This window comes from Ochlerotatus camptorhynchus, unplaced genomic scaffold (genome assembly GCF_037179485.1).
Source record: "Ochlerotatus camptorhynchus isolate MF236.1 unplaced genomic scaffold, CSIRO-AGI_Acam_v1.1 ptg000379l, whole genome shotgun sequence".
NCBI lineage: Eukaryota > Metazoa > Arthropoda > Insecta > Diptera > Culicidae > Ochlerotatus > Ochlerotatus camptorhynchus.
The window spans coordinates 4,002,866-4,016,995 of NW_027040867.1; the positions used below are offsets into that span (position 1 = coordinate 4,002,866).

Genomic DNA, 14,130 nt, shown 5'->3' on the forward strand with positions numbered 1-14,130 from the left:
GACACCACTCACATGATCGATCGCCGAAAATATGTACACAACAGAGAACGGGAGAGAAAATCCGCGCGCGTCTGTTTTGCAGTTCGATTGTCGTCGGTTGTGTTCTGTTTTTTTATATCTTTAGAGAGATTTATTTTTAATTGATTTTGGCTCAATCAATGTGGTGAGAAATTACGGCTACAGTCGATCGAGCGTGCATGATCGTGATGAAGATTAATGCCGATGGCGGGCCTTCTTCAGATTTAAATTTATTGTAGCAACAAGCGGTGCACGTAATGACGCAGAAAGTTGTAGAGTTTTCCAGAGATCGTTAAAATTGTTCGCTTATCTTAATGTTTTGTCAGAAAATACGGCGTTCTTGTATTTTTGACGTACAACATCTGTGCGAATTGCGTTGTGAAGTTTACCTACGCATTCGACGTTTTGTTTTGCTTGTTTACAGTCAGCGAGTGTAATTTTAAATGTTTGAAGTGCAGTCAGGTGTCGACAACATTGATGTGCCCTTGGGGGTTACTGTTTTGTTGCAAATATCGTTTATTTTGAATGATTTTCTTGTTTAACAAGATGCATCAATAACATGTATTACGTGTTATTTCTTCTGAATTTGAAGACAGCGAGTTTTCTCTGTGGTATGTACGTAAATTAAATACTGTTGAGTGCACTTGACAGATCGGGTTACATGTAATATAGAGGCTTGGTTTTCCATTTTGACTGACATGTTTGGTTTTTTATGGTCACTTTATCACATTTAATGTGATTCGTGGTTTGTCCGGGCATGTGTTTTGAACTCGTGATCTTTATCGTGAGTGGATGCTAACCACTATGGCCAGCCCGTCTCTTGGCATGATTGGTGTAGAGGGCCCTGGGATTCGATGATTTATTTTTTGGGATACCGGTAAAAATCGCAAGACTCTTAAAGATAACTAAATGCACAAATAATAAAGCATTAATTCAACTTCAAAGTTTAACAATGATTATTAAAAATAAAGTGTTGTAGTACATAGATCTTATTTTGGGTCTACTAAGCACAACCGGCAGTTTGCATTTCTTTATTGAGCGGATTTTTTTTCACAAAATGGAATGTTTCCACTACAGATGACTTCAAATTTATTTATTTTCCATACGTGTGCCATTGGATTTAATAAAGAGTAACAAATTGTTGAGATATTGTTTAGGGTCCACGGCCTACGAATTCTTATTTCGTCCTATCATATTGAAACACAATTGAATTCACTTTGTCCTACCGATGAGGAAAAAAATGGATTCGGTCCGATTGTTTTAGTAAAAATGGGTGTAAACATTCATATTATGCGTTCTTATAGACTTTCTTTGGTAGCTTTTTAACTAACGTATCGAACTAAATGCATAGTTGACTCGTTAACGTAGAAATCATGAATACATTTGATGGCTATATAGGTATTTTAAGATATAATTATAAAGTGTTCGAAATATGAATCGGAACGGAACATCTTGTTTCTGAATTCTTGTTTTGACTCCACAAGTATTTCAAATATTTGTAAAAGTTGAACTGATAAAATATGTTGTAGCTTTAATCATCCACAAACAAGAATGCTGCTCATGGAACAAGATTATTTTTTTCCAAATATAATATTTCAAAATATCGTTTATTTGGTCAGAAATTATACTTCGAAATATTGGTTCATTTTGACATAAAAATCTAAAAATCTAAAATGAAAAATCACCAAACAAAAACAGTATCTTCTATCACACTTTTAAGATTCATAATCCAGTAATAAGTTGAACAAGGAATGGAAAAAATAAGTTAAAATTAGCTTAATGCAGTTTTTCACCACTGTACAACATTTTTGAGACAAATTTTTGTTTTCGTGATTAAAACCCAAGTCAAAGGTCGTATTTGATTTCTAACATATTTTTTACTCGTTCAGTACTCTATCTCTATATAATTTTGTTAAAATTTAAATTTGTTTGGTATAATAGGTAAAAAGTTACAGCTATTTATATGTGTGCCATTTTTATCGAATACACCCTTTAAATAAATAATCCACTATAACTTCAAAACGATCTAGCCCTGGAGTTCAGACGAGTTCAGATGAGTTCTTTTTTGAAATGGAATTATGAAAATAAGATCTCACATTTGTTTTTGACTCTAATTTCATCTCTCGTTCACTTCATCACTTCATCACGTTTAGAACTAAACTGAACTAAACGAAACTAAACTAAATAATATTATTAAAAAAAAACTGATCAAACATCCTTCACTGTAAAAACTGCTGCTTGTGCAGAAAAAATAAGTGTTGAAATCACCAAGTCTACTGGACTGCCATTGGATGTAAACAAAACATTAACTCCAAGTTTTGCTGGCAAGTTATCCGGTATGGATAACGTTAAGTTGAAGCTATATGCACTTGAGTTTAAGCATTTTTGTGTTTTTAACTTTTGGCCAGGTTTTTGCTTTAGCTACCCCACTGTGCGCAGTTGCCTTTTCTTTTTGGCAAAGTGGTTCAAGTGACCAACGCTTTTTGAATAATAGACAAATGTATCAAAAAATTTCTAACTATGCGGTGCAAGTATGCATATTAACTTCTAGTATGCGCTATACCTCAAAATCCTGACCATCTAGGATCAGAATATCAAGGTATAGCTTATACAAGAAGTTCACATGCACACTAGTGCCACGTAGTGGTCAAGATCTCAAGATAAAGCTTATACAGGGAATTAACGTATACATTAACGCCACGTAGTGTGAACATTTCGAACTACTGGCTAATTTCATAATTCAGAGTAACTCAAATTAAGTCGAATTCAGCTCTCGAATTAAAAGAAAATTAGGATTACTCTGTGAGGGAGTTAAATGTTCCTCGATTTTCTTAAACAATCGGCTTGAATATAAGGAAAATCGATGAAACGCTTACTCAATCTATGAAAATACTCTTAAAATTTTCCTCGATTATCCTCATATTCCAACCGTTTTTGGAGAAAAAACGAGGACAATTTCAATCACTGAGTAAGATCATTTTTTGAAATTTTGAGTTAAACTCGACTCAGTTTTGAGTTAATCTCACCGGCCGTGTAGTGGCGTATATTCATTTTCTGCTTGCACTAGTCGAGCCCATTTCGTAGGTAGGGTGGGTGAGCCAGTGGTGGAAGAACAAAGGCGATTTATTTATTTAAAATAAATATACGACGTGCATACAATTTTTATACGTCAATCTGTAGCATTCATGCTAGAAAATCTTACATTGTAATAAAATTGCATACATTTTAAGAAAACTTGTCCTTCATGATTAGGAACACTGTTCCAGTAGTCTTGGTAGTTGCTAACCTTGTATAGGAACCAGCGGAATGCATTGGTCTCGTATGGATTCCACTATTATATGAACTCTACCGCAACTATAGGTGCAAAGCAGTGGAAATCCAAATTTATTATTTTCCGTCATTTTTGGGGAATTTTTTAGTTGATATAAGCAAATATGCTTTATTTTAGGAGTATGTAATTTTAAATACCCGAACCCAACCCGTACCCGATTGATAAAATTTTCAAGAACTTGTACCCAACCTGAACCCAAAAAATTGTGAATACCCGTACCCAAAACGAACCCGTCGGTATAAAATAAAATGTAAATTTGTTCAATTTAACAACCCTGTTGGTTTCTATGAGTGGTTTCCTTGCCCTTCCTTTCTAAATATGCCATCAGTCATAAAAAATGATCATCTTGACCGTTATCAATTCGACCTACTAGTTGTTAACGGCTCATTCTGACGGTTCCCAAAACTGACAAACAGGTGATGTACTTCTCAAGGCATTGTCACTAGCGCCGACACAAAATTATCCCAAAAAATTACGTCATTTGACTTTCAGTCAAACTTACGCAAATCGTTCTATTTTTATGGCACTCGTATGCGTCGATGATGGCCAGTAACCGACACAAAAATAAATTCATCAACACAACTTACTCCAACATATTCTGATATACCTATGAAAAGAGAAGAAAAAAAAGCGTTTTGTTATTAGATTGGACCTCATCAAAGCATATAACACAACCATACCGTCACACAAAAGCGCAGATTATTGCCGAAGATTCAGCAGCGAGGCCGTGTTCATTGATGAAAGAAACCAGCAAAGTGGGAATTCACGTTCCGGCTAGTTATTTGTGTAAAAAATGCCAGACATATCTAACAAAATTTCGCCGCGATGACAGGCGAGGAGAACATTCCTCAGTAGAACCCTTGCCAAAGGTCAACGAGTTTATAAGTAGTGCCAGGCCAGGCACAACCATGCAAGACCCCATCCCGTGCGAAAATGGCTGTCATTGAAAGCGAATCGTGAAGGAGGAAGCCACGTTTTGCACGTTTCATCCGAGAAAACATCTTGAACTTGGCGCACACTCGATGCATTATCACAAAACCGTTACCGGGATGTGTAAATCTACAACAACAAAAAAGTATGGTGGGTAAACAACAATGTCACAATGTAGCGAAAAGGTTCACGCTACTTTCTGCTGACTTTCTTGTTGGCCTAGTTCCAAAGTTCTAATAAAAGTCTTGCAGCGCTAGAGCAGGAAAACGTGCATCTATACTTAACGATTTAACCTGTCTTATAGCTAGACAGTGATAACCATATCAACAAGGGTGTTATATTTATCGCGGTGCAAGCTTTAGGTAAATAAACAACCGAAGACAAAAGTAGAAATAAAGGACACGGTCTCAGAGAGTCAGTTAATCCAGATGCTTGAAAAGTTTAAATCAGGAGATCCGGGGTAGTTTTGTAATTTGTTCTTTGGATAACATTCATAAACTTGATACTTCCTTCAAGATAACTCGGTATTGCGCTGGCATGGACATGAAAAATTCGATTAGGAAAGCAACACTGTTGTTCTGTTTATATTCGTGAGTGTTAACGACCTCACTCACGGAAACATTTTGAGTTGCACAATTATTCAATGCCTGTAACTTGCAGATGATGCGTCTAGACTGTTTTGTGCTTTGTCACAAAAGTCTACTACAAACACCACTTAGGACGGCGTTTCAGTTGGTAATTAAAATAGAGAAATCCCAACTTCTGAACATCTTAAATTAAATTTTATTGAACAACACAACCAACGACAATACCCGGCGGTGGTTGAGTTGCCTAGAAACATCACTACATTGAAAATGAACCTGAAGTCTTTGCCAACAAGCGAACACAACTAGAGAGCAATAGGTAAACATTTTTCGCCCGGTCGTATATAGGTAATTGCCGCGGTTCCTGTTCCTGAAAATGAATTACTACCAAATTCTTCGCTGCATATAGTGTAAATATTTACGTTTTTGGCCAGTATTTACACTTTGTGTGTGTGTGATTCCTATCATCTTCTCACATAATTAAAAAAAAATCGTCTTGGGATTGAGTATGCATTTTCACTTTGTAGTAACTAAGGCGACATACACGTGCCATATTTCATCAAATGAATTTTCAAAAAGCGGAAATTAGAAGCAACAGATTGTGTCGCCAATGATTTATTCCGCCACGAGTGAGAACTGAGTTCGATTGAGTAAGCGTGTGGGTTGTACTTTGAGTTGATGCCAAATCAAATTTTGCTCTTGTACGGTTGTAAATAGTGTACATACCTCGCAAGTAATGCATGTGGAAGCTGATTTTCCAGTATGGGAAATAAAATTTGTAAGATTAAAAATAGCCCTTGATTACGAATAGGTGATCGGGTGCCGCGATTAGCTTAGAAAATATCATGGTATGTATATCATTAAGATATCAAGGGATATGTAGTGCAATAAGCTGACAAAGTCTGAGATCAAATCGATGTTATGATGTCGCTGATAATTGATTACTCCGATTGCTGTCGTTTTGGTCGTTTTAACGGTTAAAATATCAAAATTGAAAGCAACAAAATCTTCTTGTGACATCACATTGAAAACTAATTCTTCTATCAGTGAGAGCAAACTGAAAACTCAATTTGATATTAATTCAGTAGTTCAAGTATTCAATTTGATGTTCTGCTGAGACAATGAACACTAAACTCCAACAACATACGTTTGAAGTGCAAATGTACAGCACAATGAAAACTAAAATTGTTATCAAATTTGTCAATCGCGTAAACTGGAATCAAATTATGATTTCAGTTTGATGTTGGTATCAAAGTTTGGTTTCGATTTTCTTTCATTTTGACGCTTGACTTTTCTTGGGTAGGGTGAACAAAAAGTATTTCCAAATAATTTAAACGTTCTACTAACTTTAGTCATAGGACATATTGTTAATATATATTGAATTACGGCTCCGCAAAGCTAACTCAATTGAGCCTTGACAAATAAATTAATTCATAAAAAAAATAATTCACCCCAATGAGCTAATTTTGAACTTAAATGTGCACCAGTAATTGGCCGTAATGATAATTTCAATGAGCCATTTATCTTACCAAACAGTATAAGGCCTGGTTATCTTTTCCTGTATATATAAGTCGTTTCTATTCCACATGATACATGGCTGTATGTCGCCAACCCCGTGGTCTGCGGAGGCTACTCAAGTCGCCTTCTCCTGGCCGCTGCGGGCAGATTCATATAGTTCCAGACGGGTCGTTTTCTTACGACGTGACGATGACGGTAAAGACGATTTTTACGTGCAGCCGGAACGAGCATACGACAACTAGGGACGTTGCGATGCTTAAAAGTATCGATACTTGATTCGATACTAGTATCGAATAACTGATGCTGATATTTGCGATACTATCGAAACAAAGTATCGATACTTTTAAGTATCGAATCATTTGATAAAAAAGCAATGGATTGAATTTAAATTGAAAGTCCATGTTTAAGATCAATAACGAACAGTTTGTATCATTTTATTAAAAACAAAAGCATTTAAACCAACTAATTGAACCATTGAGCATCATCGACGCTTGCTAGAAATATTAGTTTCTGTAAATATTTAGCTGACAATCGGTTTCTGGTCTCAGTAACTATAGATCCAGCCTTTGAAAAGAGTCGCTCGCATGGAACAGAAGTTGCCATGCTGACCATATGCATCCTAGCCCCGATTCGATACCGATACCGCGATACCACGATAAAAGTATCGATATTGGAGAAGTATCGATTGTAAAGTATCGATACTTAATTGCCAAAGTCATGACGTAAAAATCTTTATCGGAGATCTCAATGCTCCTGTTGGCCAGGAGGAGGAATTTGGACCGGTTATTGGAAAGTTCAGTGCACACCAGCTTACGAACGTCAATGGACTTATCGATTTCACCGACTCCAAGTGCATGGCCATTAGGGTGTCTCAAAATAGCATTTTGTCAAGAAAACTGGGGGAACACCTAAAAATTATAGCTAAGGGTGTTACAATCAAATTTTAGTATTACGCAAACTCTGGGAAATGGTGTTTAAAGTTTTCAATTTTGATTTTTTAAAGTCTCTTTTATTGTTTATATCAAAGAAATATTTCTTATTATTTAAATTGCTCAGATTTCAACCCTTTTATATTTTTTTTACACATTCCTTAGGGTCCAAGCTATATGAAAAAAGATGTCACGGTTGTTCTGTGTCAAACTTTTTTGTAAATATTTTTTTAATTCTCTAAAACTATTTTTTTTTTTTTTCCTTGGTTTTTGTTTTCCGTCGATCTTGTTTTCCGTGCTGAGCACCAATGCTACCGACGCCAGGAAGGCAGCTCCCACACCTGGACCCTACCTATCGACCCATCAACTCATGAACCGGGGACCAACGGCTTTTACTTCCCTTCCGAAGGAAGGCGTGATCAGAGATGTTATGCCTCAGAACATCCCGGCGGCGCCGACTGGAATTGAACCCAGGCCTGCTGGGGTGAGAGGTAATCACGCTTACCACTACACCACCGGCGCCGCTAATTCTCTAAAACTATGATATACATTATATACATTATGGAATTTCATCGACAAAAGTGGGTATCAAACACTATGTTTTATCAATCTAATCCAATAGAAAGGTGGGTTTTTTGCAATCTGAAATGATGCGTCGAAAAAACAATGATTTTGATTTTTTTGAAAATGCATCAAAGTTATTTTAACCTTAATACAACAAAAATACTGTTATTTAGCAACTGTAGCATTGCAAAGTTATTTAAACACCAAGGCTAAAATGAACCGGCAGAACGCGCATTATAGTTGGTGGGAGAATAAAAACCTTCAAAATCATACCTTTCTGATTCATATTTCGGACACTTAATAATTGTATTTTCAAATACCTATACACCTATATTATATAAACAATAAAATTAGATAAAATGAGTGATTGTTACCGTACGTACACTGTGGAAATTATTCGTAAAAATTTCATAAAATACCTCGTTTGAACGCATGGAAATATAAGTCGAACCAATTTCATAAGTATCTTTGTATCATAAGTATCTTATAATTTGATATAATTAAGTATAATAGTATAACATAAGTATCTTAATCGTATGAACTATTTTGACGTAGCTTATGGCGAAATATCATACGATGATCGTATGAACATTATTAAGACAGTGCAAATATAAAACAAGATGGCGGATCCAGTTTCACGACGTGGCACAAGGCTTCGCAAACTCGTAAGTAAAATTTAAATCGGATTGTTCCATTGTTGTCTACAACTTTATTTGCATTTGTAGACACTGAAATTGGCTTCTGCTTCTTCTTCTTTATTGATATCCACTTTAACAGCACTCCGCAAGATATAATCTGATCGGGTAGGTGTCAGAATTAACTTTTGTTTTTGTTTTGATCGCATAATACATCAGATAAAATCTTAAAATAGACACGAGTATTTTAACAACAAGCAAGATGACTCTTTTTAAAATTTTCTTTTATAGAAATCGGAACTGCCGCCAAAGTGCTTCAAAAACGCTGAGGTCCCTGAAAGATGTAAGGCAAAATATAAAAAAGCAATACTGAAAATACTAATTAGTCTAATTTTCTTAGTATAGGTACCGTAAAACGGGGTATCTTTGATAATGCGGGTAACTTTGATAGTATAATATAAAGAATAAATTTACTCGCTGTGCTTTTTCCAAATAATAAACATTAGTTCCATATTGTAGCTTAGGGTATTTCCGTTGATATGGCATATAGTTTTTATATATTATATGTAACACATAATATTTTACAAAAATATTAAAAAAACAATTTCGTATTTTTCGCCTTTTTGAAAAAGCACTCAAACCATCACTTATGAAATGTATCTCCGATACAGCCATCACAAATTCAATGTTGTATTCTTATTGCTTATGAAGTTTTCTGATTATATACTCATTCAAAGTTTAATTTTTAAAGAACTAAATTGTTTAAGTTTCACTATTTTTTTCTACATTCATCGAGCATTATCAAAGTAACCTCAAATCAAAATACTGAAGCTCGGTCACAAAACTAAAAAAATAGTGCAAATGCTTTAATTTTCGTTAATCATATTACTAATGAATTAACTCTTGGATCAACAGTACTTGTTTAAAAAATATAAAATTTAAAAAAACAGTCATTGCTGTAAAAAATATTTAGAATATACTTTAAAAAACTATCAATGTTACCCCGTTTTACGGTACCACACATTGACGTGGGGACAACTTTTAAGTTTAAGTTCATTTGCCGCGCAGAAAAATCCTCAATATAATTACTACTGACCTCATACGAAATTATGTACGAAATTGTATGCAATATATTATACCTACCGTTCGTTTGTATTGAAATTCATAGTAATAGGGTAGAGCGCTACTTCGTCGTAATTGCCCATTTCCGTTCTATCGATCAGAAAGATCAATAATATCATTGATTTAAACGTGCACAAATCAATAATAGGTTTGTTCCGATGCGTTAGTTCATTAGCTACAACAAAAATCCTATTAGATCACATTGTATGAATATTTACGCTCATTGTTCTCAAAACGAAAGAAGCACTCCAAGCAAATCCCCTTTTTCTACGTTTATCCAGGACGAAGAAAATCTAATGGTGTTTCAATACGTTAGGACGGAGTTGAAACTCGTAGGACGAATTTAGAATTAAGAAGTAGTATTAGATTTTAAACAATATCTCAACAATTTGTTACTTTGTTTGTTAGAATGAAACGTAAAACTAATCTTGCTTTTAATTAAATCAATTTGATTACTGATTTTGAATTCATAATGTTTAACTGAATACCGGCCTGGCGTAAATGGTTAGCATCCATGCTTCTCACGCTAAAAGACTTGAGTTCAAATCTCATTGCATGCGGCGCCGGTGGTGTAGTGGTAAGCGTGAATACCTCTCACCCCAGCAGGCCTGGGTTCAATCCCAGTCGGCACCGCCGGGATGTTCTGAGTTCTAAATTCTTACACCAGGCCCGGCGAGTATACGATTTGACTTCCTTTAACTTGAAAGCTCAACTAGAAAGATGGTTGCTATTTTTTGACAAAGTTGATCATATTTATAAGACCCTATTGTATGGTGGCCAGTTTAGTTGAACATTTCTTCACCAGTGAACGAATTGACTTGCTACCTTTGGCCGAATTGTTCAGATGCACAATACCTGGATGGTGCACAGATTAGTTCAGAATTCTGTCCCAGGGAAGTAAAGGTGCATTTGAAAAAAATAATTATTTAAATCGAAATTTTGATAATTTCTTCTTATTATTCATAGTTATTACGTCCCAACTGGTGTTTTTATTTTTAACTTTCATTTCATCTGCTGTTTTGGGACTACCGTCGTTATTTGTGAGATGGAGATTACACGAATGTAACGTATTGATTTGTCAGTATACGATGTGCAATTTTCATGGCATACATCAGTGAAACAAAGCCGGACTAAGACTTATCACAATTGTACCATAATGTCTTGTGTAAACGAGGATAGATCAGTTCAAACTCTCAAAAGTATTTTAATATGGAACAATTTAATTGACGTAAATTCATTGAATTACAGCGTTCACTATTTGATAGAACACATATAAAGGACAAACTCAAATGAGATTCAGATTATCTGTCATAATTTTGCAACATTAAAATTTGTTATATCAAATGAATTTTAAATAGCAAATTTTCACTTCGGTTACTGTAAATTAACATTATTCAGTAAGTACCTGAAAATTGGTTGCACATGTTTGGAACATAATTTTGAATGGGATATAACTGAATTTTTAAATATGAAAAATTGAATTCAATTAATGTTATTGAATGTCCCCCAATTTTAAAACTTTGAATTGAATGTTTGTTTATTTTAGAATAAAATTTATAAATTAAATTAATTAAATTATTAAGCAAAAAAGACAACCTCGTAGTTCTCAGTCAATAATGTGATTGTGCTTGGACACAACTCTTAATTGTTTTCGAAAAGTTTTGATATTTACTTTAAAATATCATCTCAGATAGGGTAAAGAACTACTTCGGCCTAATCGCCCATTTTGGGCGAGCAGTAAACTTCAAATAAATCCATGATTTCGGCGTTAACAAGTCAATTATACGTTTGGTAAGATACTATAGTTAATAAGCTACCGAACTAAGTCAATGAGTACGCGTGATATGAAGGTTTGCACCCATAATTCACAAAAACAAAAGAAGCGCTCCGACCGAATCAATTTTTATCCTCATCCGATAGGTCGAAGTGAATTCATTGGCGTTTCAATGGCGTTTCAATGCGTTAGGCCGAGTTTAGAATCCGTAGGCCGAGTTTGGCGTCAAGAAGCAGTGTTAAACTTTTGACAATATCTCAACGATTGGTTTCTCTTTAGCAAATCTTACGTTACTTACGGAAAGGTAAATAAATTTGGAAGCCATCAGTAATAATAACATTACGTTTGGTGCTAAACTGTGCGGGTTGTGCTTAATGGGCCGGAAATGGGGTGGTTAACCCTACTTAAGGATACTTCAGAAATGTATTGAAGAAACGAAACTAAATTATGTAGGAGAAATGGTTCTAATGTTGGCCTATGGATCTAAGAATGGGCCCATCGCTAAAAATCTGCTATTTATCAATTTCATCTAGATTAACGCGTCATTGGGACGATACTTATTGATATTTTTGGTCGCTATTGAAAATTTGATCGATTGCTGAATTTATGTATGGGCTCAAATTAGGGGCATTTAGGCCGACATTACATCCATTTCCTCTATTACCATAAATTATATGTCCGTTTTCCCGAGCAAAGTCTGAGATCAAATTGAAAACTAAATTTGATGTTGTGTTGTCTCTGATAATGATTACTCAGGTTGCTGTCGTTTATATGTCAATATGTCATTGATTAGTTATCAGCTAAAAATAATAATTAGGTTTATCAGGTTGATAAACAAAACCTTCCACTGAAAATAAACTAAGAATAAAAAAACTTGCAAAAATGTGTTTTCCTTCTAAAGTTAATTGTGAAAATCTCAACGAGATTTAAACATAGAACTTACATACTTCCTTCGGAAAAGTTATTCGTCATAAAATTTTCAATCTTTCTATTAGCCTAGATTGATAATAACGTTATGTTTGATCGCAAATTTTGTCGATTAAATGCCATAATCTTCTTTTTTTTTCCTTTATTTAACGTCGGTCTCTGTTCCGCAATCTAGTGCCAATCACCGACGGACATCGATTGCCATCCATTGACGGCAACCGAATGTGCAGGAAGGCAGTTTCAACACCTGCGTAGGATATTGCACCCATTCACAACACACATGGGCCGGGACTAAATGCCATAATGTAATGAACAACTTTGCCAAAGACAGGAACCTTTTATCTAGTCAAGATTTTGAGTTAAAGCAAATAAAAAATAAATGGCGCATGCTTGGTGAGCGAATTATGAGCTAAATTGTTTACCCTAGAATAGGTCTAGTCCCGAACAACTTTGCCAAAGACAGGAATCTTTTATTTTATTTTATTTTTTAAGTCAATGTAAATTTGAAATGAATGGCATGCTAGCAACGCCTGGTGAGTGAGTTCTAAATAGATATGTTTAACATATAATAGGCCTACTCAATATGAAAAAAAAATTACCGAAGGCAAGAACCTTCTGCCTAATTAAGATGTAGAATTAAACCAAACTAATAGTGAATGGCACACTAGCGCTTTCTGGTGAGTGAATTCTAAACTGAATTGTTTACTGGACTGAACTGAAACTGAGTTTATCGTAGAATAGATCTATTTTATCAGAACAACTTTGCTCATGACATGAACATTTGTTTGTAGACATCGACTGAGATGCTAGAATGCTGTGAAGCTCCCCGAAAAAGAATGCTAGCAGTTTCTTCTTCGCATCGATTTTGTCTATTGAAGCTGATATTGTGACGCCCTAGGTAGTACCTACTTCCAGCACAGCCTCTCATTTCCGTACACCTGGGATATCACCGCAACAGACAGAATCGCAAATCAACCACGTTTTGATTGATGGAAGGCACTTTTCAGATATTATCGACGTCTGGACCTATCGTAGTGCAAACATCGATTCGGACCACTACCTTTGTGATGATAAAAGTGCACCAACGACTTTCCGTTGTCAATAACATCCGGTACCGACGCCCGCCACAGGAACGACTCAAGCTATCCGAAGCTGAGCAAGAGCCGATAACTAACCGATAACACGCAGAAAAAACTATCGTCGAAACAAAAATATTTGAGGTAAATTCAAACGTAAACTCAGTTTGTTCTGGCCACAAACATAAATTAGGTTGATTTCAAACGTATTCCATGTTTGAAGTCATGTGAAATCAATGTTTAAAATAAAAATAATGTTACGTTTATTTCAAAAATATTCGTGTTGAAAATAAACGTATTTGTTTTTGTTTGGTTTGACAGCTATGCGAACAATAATAAATATGTTTATTTTAAACATGCTTCTCATGTTTAAAATAAACACACATATTTTGAAATTATTTTAGTATTTGAGTGCAGGGTAAAGCAAAATAAAACGGTTTGCAAAGAAATGATAAAATAAGATCTTCGGGCAGGGCTTCAAAATTCCTGCTCTTTTTTGGGTGCGATTAAAAGTGACCTGTGGGAATTGGGATCCTGGTCCAGGATGCGAGGACCCATCGGGGTGGGTGTCCGGGGGTTCCAGTTCAGTGGAACCGGTGCAAATTTGTGTTATTGGCGTCGTTTTGCCTTTTCTGCCTCGGTTTCTGCCACTGGTCCTCATACCGGTTTCTTTCTATGTTCGGTGTCGGAGGAGGATCCGGAATGGATTCGGAATGGATAAC

General features: G+C 35.3%; 1 long non-coding RNA gene across 1 annotated transcript in view; it reads left to right on the plus strand.

Annotated features, from left to right (window-relative positions):
- The window catches only part of LOC135710379 (uncharacterized), a 163,238-nt gene that overhangs the window by 23,397 nt on the left and 125,711 nt on the right, over positions 1-14,130 (plus strand). The window lies entirely within an intron of this gene.